The sequence below is a fragment of the Salvelinus sp. IW2-2015 genome, linkage group LG31, assembly GCF_002910315.2.
Source record: "Salvelinus sp. IW2-2015 linkage group LG31, ASM291031v2, whole genome shotgun sequence".
Taxonomy (NCBI): domain Eukaryota; kingdom Metazoa; phylum Chordata; class Actinopteri; order Salmoniformes; family Salmonidae; genus Salvelinus; species Salvelinus sp. IW2-2015.
This window is the reverse complement of record NC_036870.1, coordinates 29,035,927-29,051,438: the sequence shown is the minus strand read 5'-3', so window position 1 is coordinate 29,051,438 and position 15,512 is coordinate 29,035,927.

The window sequence follows — 15,512 nt, the reverse complement described above, 5'->3', positions numbered from 1 at the left end:
ATGTTGTGTGAGAGAGATTCCTCCTCACTACTGATAGGTCAGCCAGACTTTACTGCCTCCTCACTACATGTAGTCAGCCCAGACTCTTACAGCCTCCTCCACACTGTAGTCAGCCAGAACTGTTGCTGCCTCCTCAATACTGTAGGTTCAGCCCAGACTTTCTGCCTCCTCCAATACGTAGATCAGGCCCAGACTGTTACTGGCCTCCTCACTTACTTGTAGGTCAGCCCAGACTTACTGCCTCCTCACGACTTGTAGTCAGGCACCACGACTGTATACTGCCTCCTCAATACTGTAGTCAGGCCCAGACTGTTACAAGCCTCCCACTACTGACTCACCAGACTGTTACGCATCCCTCAAACGTAGCGTCAGGCCCAGACTGTACAGCCTCCTCACTACTGTAGATCAGACCCAGACTGTTGCTGCCTCCACTACTGTAGGTCAGGCCCAGACTGTTACTCCTCTCAATACTGTAAATGTCAGGCCCAGACGTTACAGCCTCCTTCACTACTGTAGTTAGGCCCAGAGTGTACAGCCTCCTCACTACTGTAGGTCAGCCCAGAGAGTACTGTCTCCTCACACTGTAGTGTCAGCCCAGATTTACTGCCTCCGTCACTACTGTAGTCAGTGCCCAGAGAGTTACAGCCTCCCACTACTGTAGTCATGCCAGAGATTACCTGTCTTGTTCAAAATGAACCCTATTCGCTATATAGCAGTGTTGATTATGTTTAAAAATGGCAACCCGATTCACTGTATATAGAGTGTTGGTCAAACTGGACACCCTATTCACTATTATAGAGTTGTTGGTCAAAAATTGAACCCTATTCCAACTATATAGAGTGTGGTTATGTTCCAAATGAACCTATTCACTTATTATAGAGTGTTGTTTATGTCAAAATGGGAACCTAGTCCACTAATAGAAGAGTCTGTATGGGTCAAAAATGGAAACCCTATTTCACTATAAATTGTTGGTTATGGTCAAATGGGAACCATCACATATAAGAGTGTTGTTATGTAAAATGGAACCCTATTCACTATAAGAGTTTGGTTATGTCAAAATGGAACCCTATTCAGCTTATATAAAGAAGCTTGGTTTATGTTCAAAATGGAACCCTATTCATATTATAAGATTGTTATGTTCAAAATGTAAACCCTATCACTATATAGATGTGTTGTTATGTCAAAAGGGAACCTCTATGCACGTATATAGAGTGTTGTTATGGTCAAGAATGAACCTATTCCACTATATAGAGGTTGGGTCAAAATGGAAACCTATTCACATTATAGAGTGTTAGGGTCAAAAGGAGCCCTATTCACTATATAGAGTGTTGGTATGTTCAAAATGAACCCTATTCACTTATATTAGAGTGTTGGCTACGGTCAAAATGGAACCCTATTCACCTATATAGAGTGTCTCGTTAATGGTCAAAATGGAATCCCTATTCACTATAATAGAGAGTGGCTTATGGTCAAAATGAACCTAATTCAACTATATAGAGAGTTGGTTATTTCAAAAATGGAACCCTATTCACTATATAGAGAGTGTTTATGTCAAAATGGAACCCTATTCACTATATAGAGGTTAGGTCAAATGGAACCCATATCACTATTATAGAAGTTGGTTATGGTCAAAAGTAGTGCACTACATAGAGATGTGTGTGTAATTTGGGATGTAGACCCAATCTGTCATAATTCCCATGGACAGCAGTAGTATGCCTGGCTTGTTTAACTGATGTTGATCTGTTGGGTTGTGATGTATGCTTGGTGGTAATGGCTCTATAATGGCTGGACAGGAAAGCAGCTGCAGCTTGTGTGACTGACATCCTGGTTCACACCGATGCCATGCAACGCTTGCTGGTTTATTGATGCCCCAATCTGTGGTGGTGTCAGACTGCCTGTTGTGTGATCATACGGCAGGTTCTGTCACCAAGCCAAACCCACAATGGCACTCTCTTTCAGAACACGACATCTCGCCATTTCACATAGTCTCCACCCCTCCAGCACACCACCACAGTGGCCAACCCTGTAACCCTGTAGCCTGCAATCCTGTAGCCCTGTAGCCCCTGCAGCCCTGTAAACCCTGTAGCCCAGTAGTAGCCCTGTAGCCCTGTAACCCTGTACCCTGTAGCCCTGTGCCCTGTAGCCCAGTAACCCTGTAGCCCCTGGCCAACCCGTAGCCCTGTAGCCCTGTAACCCTGTAAGCCCTGTAAACCCTCTAGCCTGTACCCCTGTAGCCCTGTAGCCCTGTAGCCGTGTACCCTGTAACCTGTAGCCCTGTACCCCTAGTGCCCTGTAACCCTGTAGCCCTGTAGACCCTGTAGCCCTGTGTAACCCTGAGCCCTGTAGGCCCTGTAACCCTGTAGCCCTGTAACCCTGTAGCCCTGTAACCCTGTAGCCCTGTAACCCTGTATCCCGCTGTACTGCCCTGTAACCCTGTAAGCCGCTGTAACCCTGACCCTGAGCCTGTAACCTGTAACCCTGTAACCCTGTAACCCTGTAGCCCTGCAATCTGTAGCCCTGTAACCCTGTACCCCTGTAACCCTGCAATGCCTGCAGCCCTGTAACCCTGAACCTTCTGTAAACCCCTCAAACCCTGTAACCCGTAACCTTAACCCGGCAACCCTCAGCCCTGTAACCGTAGCCCTTCTGTAACCCTGTAACCCTGTAGCCCGCAATCCTGTAGCCCTGCAGCCCTGTAACCCTGTACCCTGTAACCCTCAGCCCTGAAACCCTGCAGCCCTGTAACCCTGCAACCCTGAACCCTGTAACCTGTAACCCTGCACCCTGTAACCTGAACCCTGTAAACCTGCAGCCCTGTAACCCTGTAGCTCTGCAGCCCTGAACCCTGTGAGCCCTGTAGCCCTGTAACCCTGTAACCCCTGTAACCCTGTAGCCTCTGTAACCCTGTAACCCTGTAAACCCTGTTAACCCTGCAGCCCTGTAACCCTGTTCAACCCTGCAGCCCTGTAACCCTGTAGCTCGTAAACCCTGTAACCCTGTAACCCTGTAACCCTGCAGCCCGTAACCCTGTAGCTCTGTAACCCTGTAACCCTGTACCCTGTAGCCGCAGCCCGTAACTGTACCTGTAGTCTGCAGCCCTGTAACCCTGCACCGTAACCGACTCTGTAACCCTGTAGCCTACCCTGTAACCCTGTAGCCTGCAGCCTGTAACCCTGTAACCCTGTAGCCTGTAACCCTGCAGCCCTGTAACCCTGTAGCTCTGTAACCCTGTAGCTCTGTAGCCCTGTAACCCGTTAACCCTGAGCCTGTACGTTAACTACGTAGCCTGTCTTTCACATAGGAGCTACACTCACAATATAATAGTATAGTAATAATATATATACAGTATGCATATAGTAATATAATATATATGTAATATAGTAATAATAAAAAGGTTATATATAGTAATAGCCTATAGTAATAATCTAAAAAATAATACAAATATCTACCATTCTGCCCAAGCTGTATCCATTCTCTGATGCCAAGGTTGAATGTAAAGAAAGCCTCATTGAGGCCTATTCAATCATGGATTCTGATCATTTAAAATGATATGACAGTCAGGCAGTAAGGTAACTTGAGCGCACATCTGGACAGCAGTGATTGTTGTGTTTGTGTGCCCTAGCAGACATTTACCCCCACACTCAGTCTGCTTGTGTCTTTAGACACTGCTTTTTGCCTCCCAGTCAACACGGAGCTGTCAGCAGTTAAAATGCGGAGGAGAGAGCCGTGCTTGCTCAAATACACCGGATCAGAGAGAGAGCCTTGTTTGAGAAAGCCTTGTTTTCTCTCCCCAGCAATAAGATAAATGTAGGCACTAGGCACTTTCCCTGTGTGTGTCACTGTGTCTCTGTCTCTGTGTCTCTGTCTGTGTCTCTGTGTGCGTACGTGTGTACGGGTGTGGAGTCTCCAGAGGACAGCTGAGGAGCAGGTGTTTTTGCCACCTGCCAGACAGACGGGGCCCTTTGTGGGGGGCCGGGTCAAGTTACCAGCAGGGACAGACCAGACCGGGGCCCTCCACCACGGCCCCATAATGCCTCCATACTTTACACTGACCACCGTGTCGAGAACTAGACCTGACATACCTGACATGGGTCAGGGCTGTTCTTAGCAGAGAGAGTGTTAGCATTAGCTCATGGGCTCCCGAGTGGCCAGCGATCTAAGGCACTGCATCACAGTGCTAGAGGCGTCACTGCAGACCCTGGTTCGATTCCATGCTGTATCACAACCGGTCGTGTTTGGGAGACACATTGACCCAGCGTCGTTAGGATAGGCCGTCATTGTAATTGTAAATAAGAATTTTTTCTAACTGACTCGCCTGGTTAAATACAATAAAAATAAATAAAAAGGAAACAGTAAGGTGTGATTAGTCCTATTAAAGCTATTCTCTCCTAGCATCACTAGCCTCTACTGCTAGTTTAGCACAGTGAGGTGTGATTAGTCCTATTTAAAGCTATCCTGTCTCCTAGCATTACTAGCCTCTACTGCTAGTGTTAGCACAGTGAGGTGTGATTAGTCCTATTAAAGCTTCCTGTCTCCTAGCATACTAGCCTCTACTGCTAGTGTTAGCACAGTGAGGTGTGATTAGTCCTATTAAAGCTATCCTGTCTCCTAGCATCACTAGCCTCTACTGCTAGTGTTAGCACAGTGAGTGTGAGTTAGTCCTATTAAAGCTACCTGTCTCCTAGCATACTAGCCTCTACTGCTAGTGTTAGCACAGTGAGTGTGTTTAGTCCTATTAAAGCTAGCCTGTCTCCTAGCTTACTAGCCTCTACTGCTAGTGTTAGCACGGTGAGGTGTGGTTAGTCCTATTAAAGCTAGCCTGTCTCCTAGCATTACTAGCCTCTACTGCTAGTGTTAGCACAGTGAGGTGTTGATTAGTCCTATTAAAGCTAGCCTGTCTCCTAGCATTACTAGCCTCTACTGCTAGTGTTAGCACAGTGAGTGTGATAGTCCTATTAAAGCTACCTGTCTCCTAGCATTACTGCCTCTACTGCTAGTGTTAGCACAGTGAGGTGTGATTAGTCCTATTAAAGCTATCCTGTCTCCTAGCATCACTACCTCTACTGCTAGTGTTAGCACAGTGAGGTGTGATTAGTCCTATTAAAGCTAGCCTGTCTCCTAGTTACTAGCCTCTACTGCTAGTGTTAGCACAGTGAGTGTGATTAGTCCTATTAAAGCTAGCCTGTTCCTAGCATACTAGCCTCACTTCTAGTGTTAGCACAGTGATGTGATTGTGCCTATTAAAGCTAACCTGTCTCTAGCATCACTAGCCTCTACTGCTAGTGTTAGCACAGTGAGGTGTGGGTTATGCCTATTAAAGCTAGCCTGTCTCCTAGCGTTACTAGCCTCTACTGCTAGTGTTAGCACAGTGAGGTGTGGTTAGTCCTATTAAAGCTAGCCTGTCTCCTAGCATTACTAGCCTCTACTGCTAGTGTTAGCACCGTGAGGTGTGATTAGTCCTATTAAAGCTAGCCTGTCTCCTAGCATTACTAGCCTCTACTTGCTAGTGTTAGCACAGTGAGTGTGATTAGTCCTATTAAAGCTAGCCTGTCTCCTAGCATTACTACCTCTACTGCTAGTGTTAGCACAGTGAGGTTGATTAGTCCTATTAAAGCTATCCTGTCTCCTAGCATCACAGTCCTCTACTGCTAGTGTTAGCACAGTGAGGTGTGATTAGTCCTATAAAGCTAGCCTGTCTCCTAGCGTTACTAGCCTCTACTGCTATGTTAGCAACAGTGAGGTGTGATTAGTCCTATTAAAGCTAGCCTGTCTCCTAGCATTACTAGACTCTACTGCTAGTGTTTAGCACAGTGAGGTGTGATTAGTCCTATTAAAGCTATCCTGTCTCCTAGCATCACTAGTCTCTACTGCTATGTTAGCACATGAGTGTGATTAGTCCTATTAAAGCTAGCCTGTTCTCTAGCGTTACTAGCCTCTACTCGCTATGTTTAGCACAGTGAGGTGTGGTTAGTCCTATTAAAGCTAGCCGTCTCCTAGACTTACTAGCCTCTACTGCTAGTGTTAGCACCGTGAGGTGTGATTAGCCTATTAAAGCTAGCCTGTCTCCTAGCATTACTACGCTCTACTGCTAGTGTATAGCACCGTGATTGTATGCTAGGAGACAGGATAGCTTTAATAGGACTAATCACACCTTACTGTTTCCTTTTTATTTATTTTTATTGTATTTAACCAGGCGAGTCAGTTAAGAAAAAATTCTTATTTACAATTACAATGACGGCCTATCCCTAACGACGCTGGGTCAAATGTGTCTCCCAAACACGACCGGTTGTGATACAGCATGGAATCGAACCAGGGTCTGCAGTGACGCCTCTAGCACTGTGATGCAGTGCCTTAGATCGCTGCGCCACTCGGGAGCCCATGAGTGCTAATGCTAACACTCTCTCTGCTAAGAACCAGCCCTGACCCATGTCAGGTTGTCAGGTCTAGTTCTCGACACGGTGGTCAGTGTAAAGTATGGAGGGCATTATGGGGCCGTGGTGGAGGGCCCCGGTCTGGTCTGTCCCTGCCTGGTAACTTGACCCGGCCCCCACAAAGGGCCCCGTCTGTCTGGCAGGTGGCCAAAACACCTGCTCCTCAAGCTGTCCTCTGGAGACTCCACACCCGTACACACGTACGCACACAGAGACACAGACAGAGACACAGAGACAGAGACACAGTGACACACACAGGGAAAGTGCCTAGTGCCTACATTTATCTTATTGCTGGGGAGAGAAAACAAGGCTTTCTCAAACAAGGCTCTCTCTCTGACTCCGGTGTATTTGAGCAAGCACGGCTCTCTCCTCCGCATTTTAAAGCTGCTGACAGCTCCGTGTTGACTGGGAGGCAAAAAGCAGTGTCTAAAAGACACAAGCAGACTGAGTGTGGGGGTAAATGTCTGCTAGGGCACACAAACACAACAATCACTGCTGTCCAAGATGCCTGCGCTCAAGTTACCTTACTGCCTGACTGTCATATCCATTTTAAATGATTCAGAATCCATGATTGAATAGGCCTCAATGAGGCTTTCTTTACATATCAACCTCTGGACATTCAGAGAATGGATACAGCTTGGGCAGAATGGTAGATATTTTAGTATTATTTATTTAGATTATTACTATAGGCTATTACTATATTATACCTTTTTATTATTACTATATTACATATATATTATATTACTATATGACATACTGTATATATATTATTACTATACTATTATATTGTGAGTGTAGCTCCTATGTGAAAGACAGGCTACGTAGTTACAGGGCTACAGGGCTACAGGGTTACAGGGTTACAGGGCTACAGAGCTACAGGGTTACAGAGCTACAGGGTTACAGGGTTACAAGGGCGGCAGGCTACAGGCTACAAGGGTTACAGGGTTACGGCCAGAGCTAGCAGGGTTTAACAGGGCTGCAGGCTACAGGGTTACAGGGTTACAGGGCTACAGAGCTACAGGGTTACAGAGCTACGGGTTACAGGGCTGCAGGGTACAGGTTACAGAGGGTGCAGAGCTACAGGGTTACAGAGGTTATCTAGGGGCGGGTTGCAGGGCGCTACAGGTTACAGGGGTACAAAGGGTTACAGAGCTACAGGGTTAAGGGCTGCAGGGTTACAGGGTTACAGGGTTACAGAGCTACAGGGTTACAGGGCTGCAGGGTTACAGGGTTACAGGCTGCAGGGTTACAGGGTTTACAGGGTTACAGGGTTTTACAGAGCTACAGGGTTACAGGGTTACAGGGCTACAGGGCTACAGGGTTAGGTGCAGAGCTTACAGGGTTACAGGGCTGCAGGGTTACAGGGTTACAGGGTATACAGGGCTGCAGGGTTACAGGTTACAGAGGGTTACAGGGTTGCAGGGTTACAGGGCTCGCAGGGTTACAGGGCTGCAGGGTTACAGGGCTACAGGTTTACAGGGCTGCAGGGCTACAGGATTGCAGGCTACAGGGTTACAGGGTTACAGAGCTACAGGTTACAGGGCTGCAGGGTTGCAGGGTTACAGGGTAACAGGGTTACAGGGTTGCAGGGTTTACAGAGCTACAGGGTTACAGGGCTGCAGGGTTGCAGGGTTACAGGGCTACAGGATTGCAGGGCTACAGGGTTACAGGGTTACAGGGTTACAGGGTTGCAGGGCTGCAGGTTACAGGGTTACAGGGTTGCAGGGTTACAGGGCTGCAGGGCTACAGGGTTACAGGGTTCAAGGCTACAGGGTTGCAGGGTTACAGGGCTTACAGGGTTACAGGGTTACAGGGCTGCAGGGCTCAGGGTTAACAGGGCTACAGGGTTACAGGGCTACAGGATTGCAGGGCTATCAGGGCTACAGGGTTACAGGCTACAGGGTTACAGGTTACAGGGCTACAGGGTTACAGGGCTTCAGGGTTACAGGGTACAGGGTACAGGGTTACAGGGCTACAGGGTACAGGGCTAAGGGTTACAGGGCTACAGGGTTCAGGGCTACAGGGTTACAGGGTTACAGGGCTACAGGTTACAGGGCTACAGGGGTTACAGGGGCTACAGGGTTACAGGGTACAGGGCTACAGGGCTACAGGGCTACAGGGTTACAGGGTTACAGGGCTACAGGGCTACAGGGTACAAGGGCTACAGGGCTACAGGGCTACAGGGCTAACAGGGCTACAGGGTTTACAGGGCTACAGGGTTACAGGTTAGCAGGTGCTACAGGGCTACAGGGTTGCAGGGCTACAGGGTTACAGGGCTACAGGCTTACAGGGCTACAGGGTTACAGGGTTAACAGGGTTACAGGGCTTACAGGGCTACAGGGCTACAGGGCTCAGACAGGGCTATAGACAGGGTTACAGGGCTAGATTGTCAGGGCTTACATGGGCTAAGATTGGCAGGGCTACAGGGTTACAGGGTTGGCCACCTGTGGTGGTGTGCTGGAGGGGTGGAGACTATGTGAAATGGCCGAGATGTCGTGTTCTGAAAGAAGAGTGCCATGTGGGGTTTGGCTTGGTGACAGAACCTGCCGTATATCACCAACAGGCAGTCTGACACACACCCCACAGATTGGGGCATCAATAAACCAGCAAGCGTTGCATGGCATCGTGTGAACCAGGGATGTCAGTCACACAAGCTGCAGCTGCTTTCCTGTCCAGCCCATATCAAGAGCCATTACCACCAAGCATACATCACAACCCAACAGATCAATCAATCAGTTACACAAGCCAGGCATACTACTGCTGTCCCATGGAATTATGACAGATTGGGTCTACATCCCAAATTACACACACATCTCTATGTAGTGCACTACTTTTGACCATAACCAACTCTCTATATAGTGAATAGGGTTCCATTTTGACCCAACACTCTATATAGTGAATAGGGTTCCATTTTGACCATAACCAACTTTCTATATAGTGAATAGGTTCCATTTTGAACCTAACAACTCTCTATATAGTTGAAGAGGGTCCATTTTGACCATAAACCAACTCTCTATATAGTGAATAGGGTTCCATTTTGACCATAACCAACACTCTATATAGTGAATAGGGTTCCATTTTGGACCATAACCAACACTCTATATAGTGAATAGGGTTCCATTGTTGAAGCATAACCAAATCTATATAGTGAATAGGCTCCATTTTGACCAACACTCTATATAGTGAATAGGGTTCCATTTGACCAACACTCTATATAGTGAAATAGGTTCCATTTTGACCAAACCAACCACTCTATATAGTGAATAGGGCTTCATGTTTTGACCATAACCAAACACTCTATATAGGAATAGGGTTCCCATTTGAACATAACCAAACTCTCGTATATAGTGAATAGGGTCCATTGTTGACCATAACCAACTCTCTATATAGTGAATAGGGTTCTCAATTTTGACGCTAACCAAGCACTCTATATAGTGAATAGGGTTCCAATTTTGACCAAACCCAACACTCTATATGAAGTGAAGTAGGGTTCCATTTTGAACGATAACCAACACTCTATAAGTTGAATAGGGCCTCCATTTTGACCCAAACACTTCTGAATATAGTGAATAGGGTTCCATTTTGACCCAACACTCTATATAGTGAATAGGGTTCCATTTTGACCATAACCAACACTCTATTATAGTGAATAGGGTTCCATTTTGAACATAACCAACACTCTATATAGTGAATAGGGTCCATTTTGACCATAACCAACTCTCTATATAGTGAATAGGGTTCCAGTTTTGAATAACCAACACTCTATATTAATAGGTTCCATTGACCAACACTCTATATAGTGAATAGGTTCCATTTTGAACAAACCAACTCTCTATATAGTGAATAGGGTTCCATTTTGACCAACACTCTATTATAGTGAATAGGGTTTCCATTTTGACCATAACCAACACTCTATATAGTGAATAGGGTTCCATTTTGACCACCAACTCTCTATATAGTGAATTAGGGTTTCCATTTTGACACATAACCAACACTCTATATAGTGAATAGGGTTCCATTTTGAACCATAACAACACTCTAATATACGTGATAGGTTCCTTTTGACCCTAACAACACATCTATATAGTGATAGGGTTTACATTTTGACACAAACACTCTATATATGAATAGGGTCCATTTTGAACATAAAACTCTTAACTGAATATCATTTTGCTCCAAACCTTATAGTGAATAGGGTTCCATTTTACATAACAACACTCTTATATGTGAATGGTTCCATTTTTGACCATAACCAACACCATATAGGAAAGGGTTCCATTTTGAACAAAGGACAGGAACTCCTCGGCCTGACCTACAGTAGTGAGGAGGCTGTAACTCTCTGGCGCCTGACCTACCAGTAGTGAGGAGGCATAACCGTTTTCCGGGGCCTGACCTACAGTAGTGAGGAGACAGTAACTCTCTGGGGCCTGACCGTACAGTAGTGAGGAGGCTGTAACTCGTCTGGGCCTGACCGTACCCAGTATGAGGAGCTGTAACAGCTGGGCCTGACCTACAGTATTGAGGAGGCAGTAACAGTCTGGGCCTGACCTACAGTATGAGCGACGGGCCCCCCGTACAGTCTGGGCCTGACCTACAGTAGTGAGGAGGCTGTAACTCTCTGGGCCTGACCTACAGTAGTGAGGAGGCAGTAACAGTCTGGGCCTGACCTACAGTAGTGAGGAGGCTGTAACTCTCTGGGCTCCAAGCTATATGCACATTCTGTCCTTCCACCTGATTTGCCTAATTCTTCTCTTGATTAAATAATCTACTTTCAACTGCCAAATCAGGATTAGGATTACAATTAATGATTTCAGGAGAGACCCAAAATAAACAGAGGGAAAGAGAGGACATATTGTACTAAGAGGAATGGGAAACATTCCTGATTCTACTGTAACTGATGAGAAAACCTCTAACATCCAGGAAGGCTTTCAGTAGAGAAGCACAATAAACCAATAAACCATGAAAGAGAGGACATAGTTGTACAGCGAGGATGAAAGTAAAACATTTCTATTCTTCTTCAAGAGACGAGGAACATCTTCCTAGAGTTAACCAACACAATTCAAGAAGAGGTGGGAAGACCGATTCTCCTGCGAGGAATGAGGAACCGTTCTGGAATGATGCGTTCCACCTGCAGCGGAAAGCGGTTAGCGGTTCTGTTCCCAGAGCTTCAGAAAACTGCCCGGTGCAGACAAAGCAGGACCACGTAGCCAACACAAGGTCGACTGGACCTCCACTAGAGTAGAACTATGCTATGCATGCTAGGGTTCTGCCTCTGTGTGGGTGAAGGATAGCATGAAAAACAAAACAAAAAATAGGTCATTCCACAATACCCACAGAGGCAGAAATCCTGTGAGGAATGTGAATTAGAGGCTACTGTTGTACAAAGGCGCTGTGAGTGGTGCGTTCCAAGACCACCATTACAAAAGGACCGGCACACTTTACGTGTTGCTAACTCAGCCTTCCCATCCAACCACTGGCTATGGAGATACTGCAGAGATACTTCTGCGTGTGTGTGTGTGTGTGTGTGTGTTGGAGTTTTACTATCCTTGTGGGGACCAATGGCATCATTTATAACTGTTGAATACAATTTACACTAGATATCTACCTACGCCAATTCTGAAAGGACAGTGCACGCACAAATATTTAGAGATTTATAAACGTATTTATACATGTTTCCCGTATTTATACATGTCATGTCACAATAACGCCAGTCATTCACCTTTCATGGTGACAATAACGCCCGTCATTCACCTTTCATGGTGACAATAGCGCCAGTCATTCACCTTTCATTCATTCTGAAACATTGTCTACTCTGATATATTTTTCAACAGTAGGCCTGCTTACTGTACAGTGGTAGCCTACACACTTCAATGCAAAACATCGCTCCGCCATTTCCTGGTTGCTAATTTCAGTTTGTGACAAACAAGCAAGTATAGTGTAAAGAATCATTGTGCCATCTAAACCACTGTAAAATATATTTTCCATTACCAAAAATATTGTATTTTCAGCTGTTTGAAGCTGGTGTATAAAACCGGAAGTAAAAGACGCAAAAATGAAACTTAAAAGCATATAAATAGTGCACATATAACATATCTACCGCTTCTTAAACTTGCATTCAATGAGAATGACAGATCTATAACTCACATTTCTAAGTGCATTTTGTCAGGTCACCCAAAAAGCTACATATTGCAGCTTTAAATTCTACAGTATGTTATAAACCGCACTCCCTTTCACATGCATAGAGCAAACACTAGAAGTGATAATTCTCTAATAGGCTCAATTAAATAAATTAATTTGCTGTATGGCTTCTTCGGTAATACGAACTCATCATGGCCAGAAAAGGTGCAATGGTTCTGATATATGTACTATGTTTAATAAATGAAATATTGTCTAGGCTACTCAAGAAATTTGACATTACAGTATTCAGACGAAGCCTACAAACGTCAACGGAAACGTTTAACGTCAACCGTTAAACTATGTTTACTGTGTTTCGGATCGCGTAGAGCAAAATACTTTAAATACCGGTAGCTTATCTATTTACTGCTGTGAAGTGGGTCCAATTAAATGAGAGATGGGACGAATGTAAGCCTATCATAAGTTGCTGTTGGCCTATAGGTTAATTCGTGAGTAGCCTATGAAACTATCACAGTCAGAAAAGGTGAGGAATTTATTCTGCTATGATCATGGAAATGAAATAAATAACCGGAAATAGATTTGAAATGATTTTAGAATGCAAGATAAAATAGCTTTTTGCTCTTCTCACTAACAGCAAATGATTTCACCTTGTTATTATACCTAGCTGCCTGTTTTTGTTGTTTGCACGAGGCTATTATCGCATTCTTGCTATGTAGCATCATAGGGGTCTGTGGGTGCAACAGAAGTTAGGGGGCCACCTCAATCCCCTCCAACACCTGCATGTGTGTGTTTGCCTGTGATCGTCCCATCTGCCCGCCCGCCCGCGCGTGCATGCGTACTTGTGTGTGTGAGAGACCTGCAGGTGCTGGAGGTGCTTGAGGTTGGCCCCTAACTTCTGTTGCATCCACAGACCCCAATGATGCTACACACTCCAGTAACACCCCCTGACCTGAGGGGTCACACACAGGCGGACGGATACTCACAGGCAGACACAAACACAGGCGGACGGATACTCACAGGCAGACACACACACAGGCGGACGGATACTCACAGGCAGACACACACACAGGCGGACGGATACTCAGAGGCAGACACACACACAGGGCAGACACACAGCGTCAGGCGGACGGACGGATACTCACAGGGCAACAACACACAGCAGCGGACGGACGATACTCACAGGCAGACACAACACCAGGCGGACGGAAGACTCACAAGGCAGACACACACAAGGCGGACGATACTCAACAGGCAGACAACACAGCAACACAGGCGGACGGATACTCACAGGCAGACACAGACAACACAAGGCGGACGGATACTCACCAGGCAGCACACACACACAGGCGGACGGATACTCACAGGCAGACACACCACACAGGCGCAGACGGATACTCACAGGCGACAGACACACACACAGGCGGACACGGATACTCACAGGCAGCACAACCCACAGGCGGACGATACTACGCAGACACACCACAGGCGAGATACAGCAGACACATCACACAGGCGGACGGATACTCACAGGCAGACACACACACAGGGCGGACGTATCCAAGGCAGACAGCACACACAGGCGGACGGATACTCACAGGCAGACACACACAGACAACGGCGGACGGATACCTCAGAGAGACACACCACGAGCGGAGGATGTACTCACGGCAGACACCACAGACACAGGCGGACGGATACTCACAGGCAGACACACACACAGGCGGACGGACGGATACTCACAGGCAGACACACACACGCGGTACGGACGGATACTCACAGGCAGACACACACACAGGCGGACGGAGGATACTTCACAGGCAGACACACACACAGCGGACGGACGGATACTCACAGGCAGACATCACACACAGGCGGACGGAAGGATACTCACAGGCAGACACACACACAGGCGGACGGATAACTCACAGGCAGACACACACACAGGCGGACGGATACTCACAGGGCGACAACACAGGCAGACCCACAACAGGCGGCACGGATACTCCACAGGCAGACACACACACAGGCGGACGGATACTCACAGGCAGACACAACACACAGGCGGAACGGACAAAGAAAAGCCGACCACACGGCGACGGATACTTCAAGGCAGACACACCACAGGCGGACGGATACTCACAGGCAGACACCACACAGGCGGACGGATACTCACAGGCAGACACACACACAGGCGGACGCATACTCACAGGCAGACACACACACAGGCGGACGGATACTCACAGGCAGACACACAACACGGAGGCGGGGCGATACTCACAGGCAGAACACACACACAGGCGGACGGATACTCACAGGCAGACACACACACAGGCGGAGCGGATACTCACAAGGGCAGACCCACACACCAGCGGACACGGATAGCTTCACAGGCAGACACACACACAGGCGGACGGATACTCACAGGCAGACCACACACAGGCGGACGATACTCACAGGCAGACACACACACAGGCGGACGGATACCCACAGGCAGACACACACACAGGCGACGGATACTCACAGGCAGACACACACACACAGGCGGACGGATACTCACAGACGCTAGACAGACACACACAGGCGGCGGATACTCACAGGCAGAACACACACACAGGCGGACGATACTCACAGGCAGAACACCGCATCACAGGGCGGACGGATACTCACAGGCAAGACACACACACAAGGCGGACGGATACTCACAGGCAGACACTACACAGGCGGACGGATACTCAGAGCAGACACACACACAGGCGGACGGATACTTCACAGGCAGACACACAACCGAGCAGCCTCCGCTCTTCTGCAGAAGCCGCATACAAACCAAAGCAGATAACATGCAAGGAAAAACAGCACACACACACACACACACACACACACCACAACCACACACACAACACACACACACACACAACACACCACACACACACACACACAACACAACGT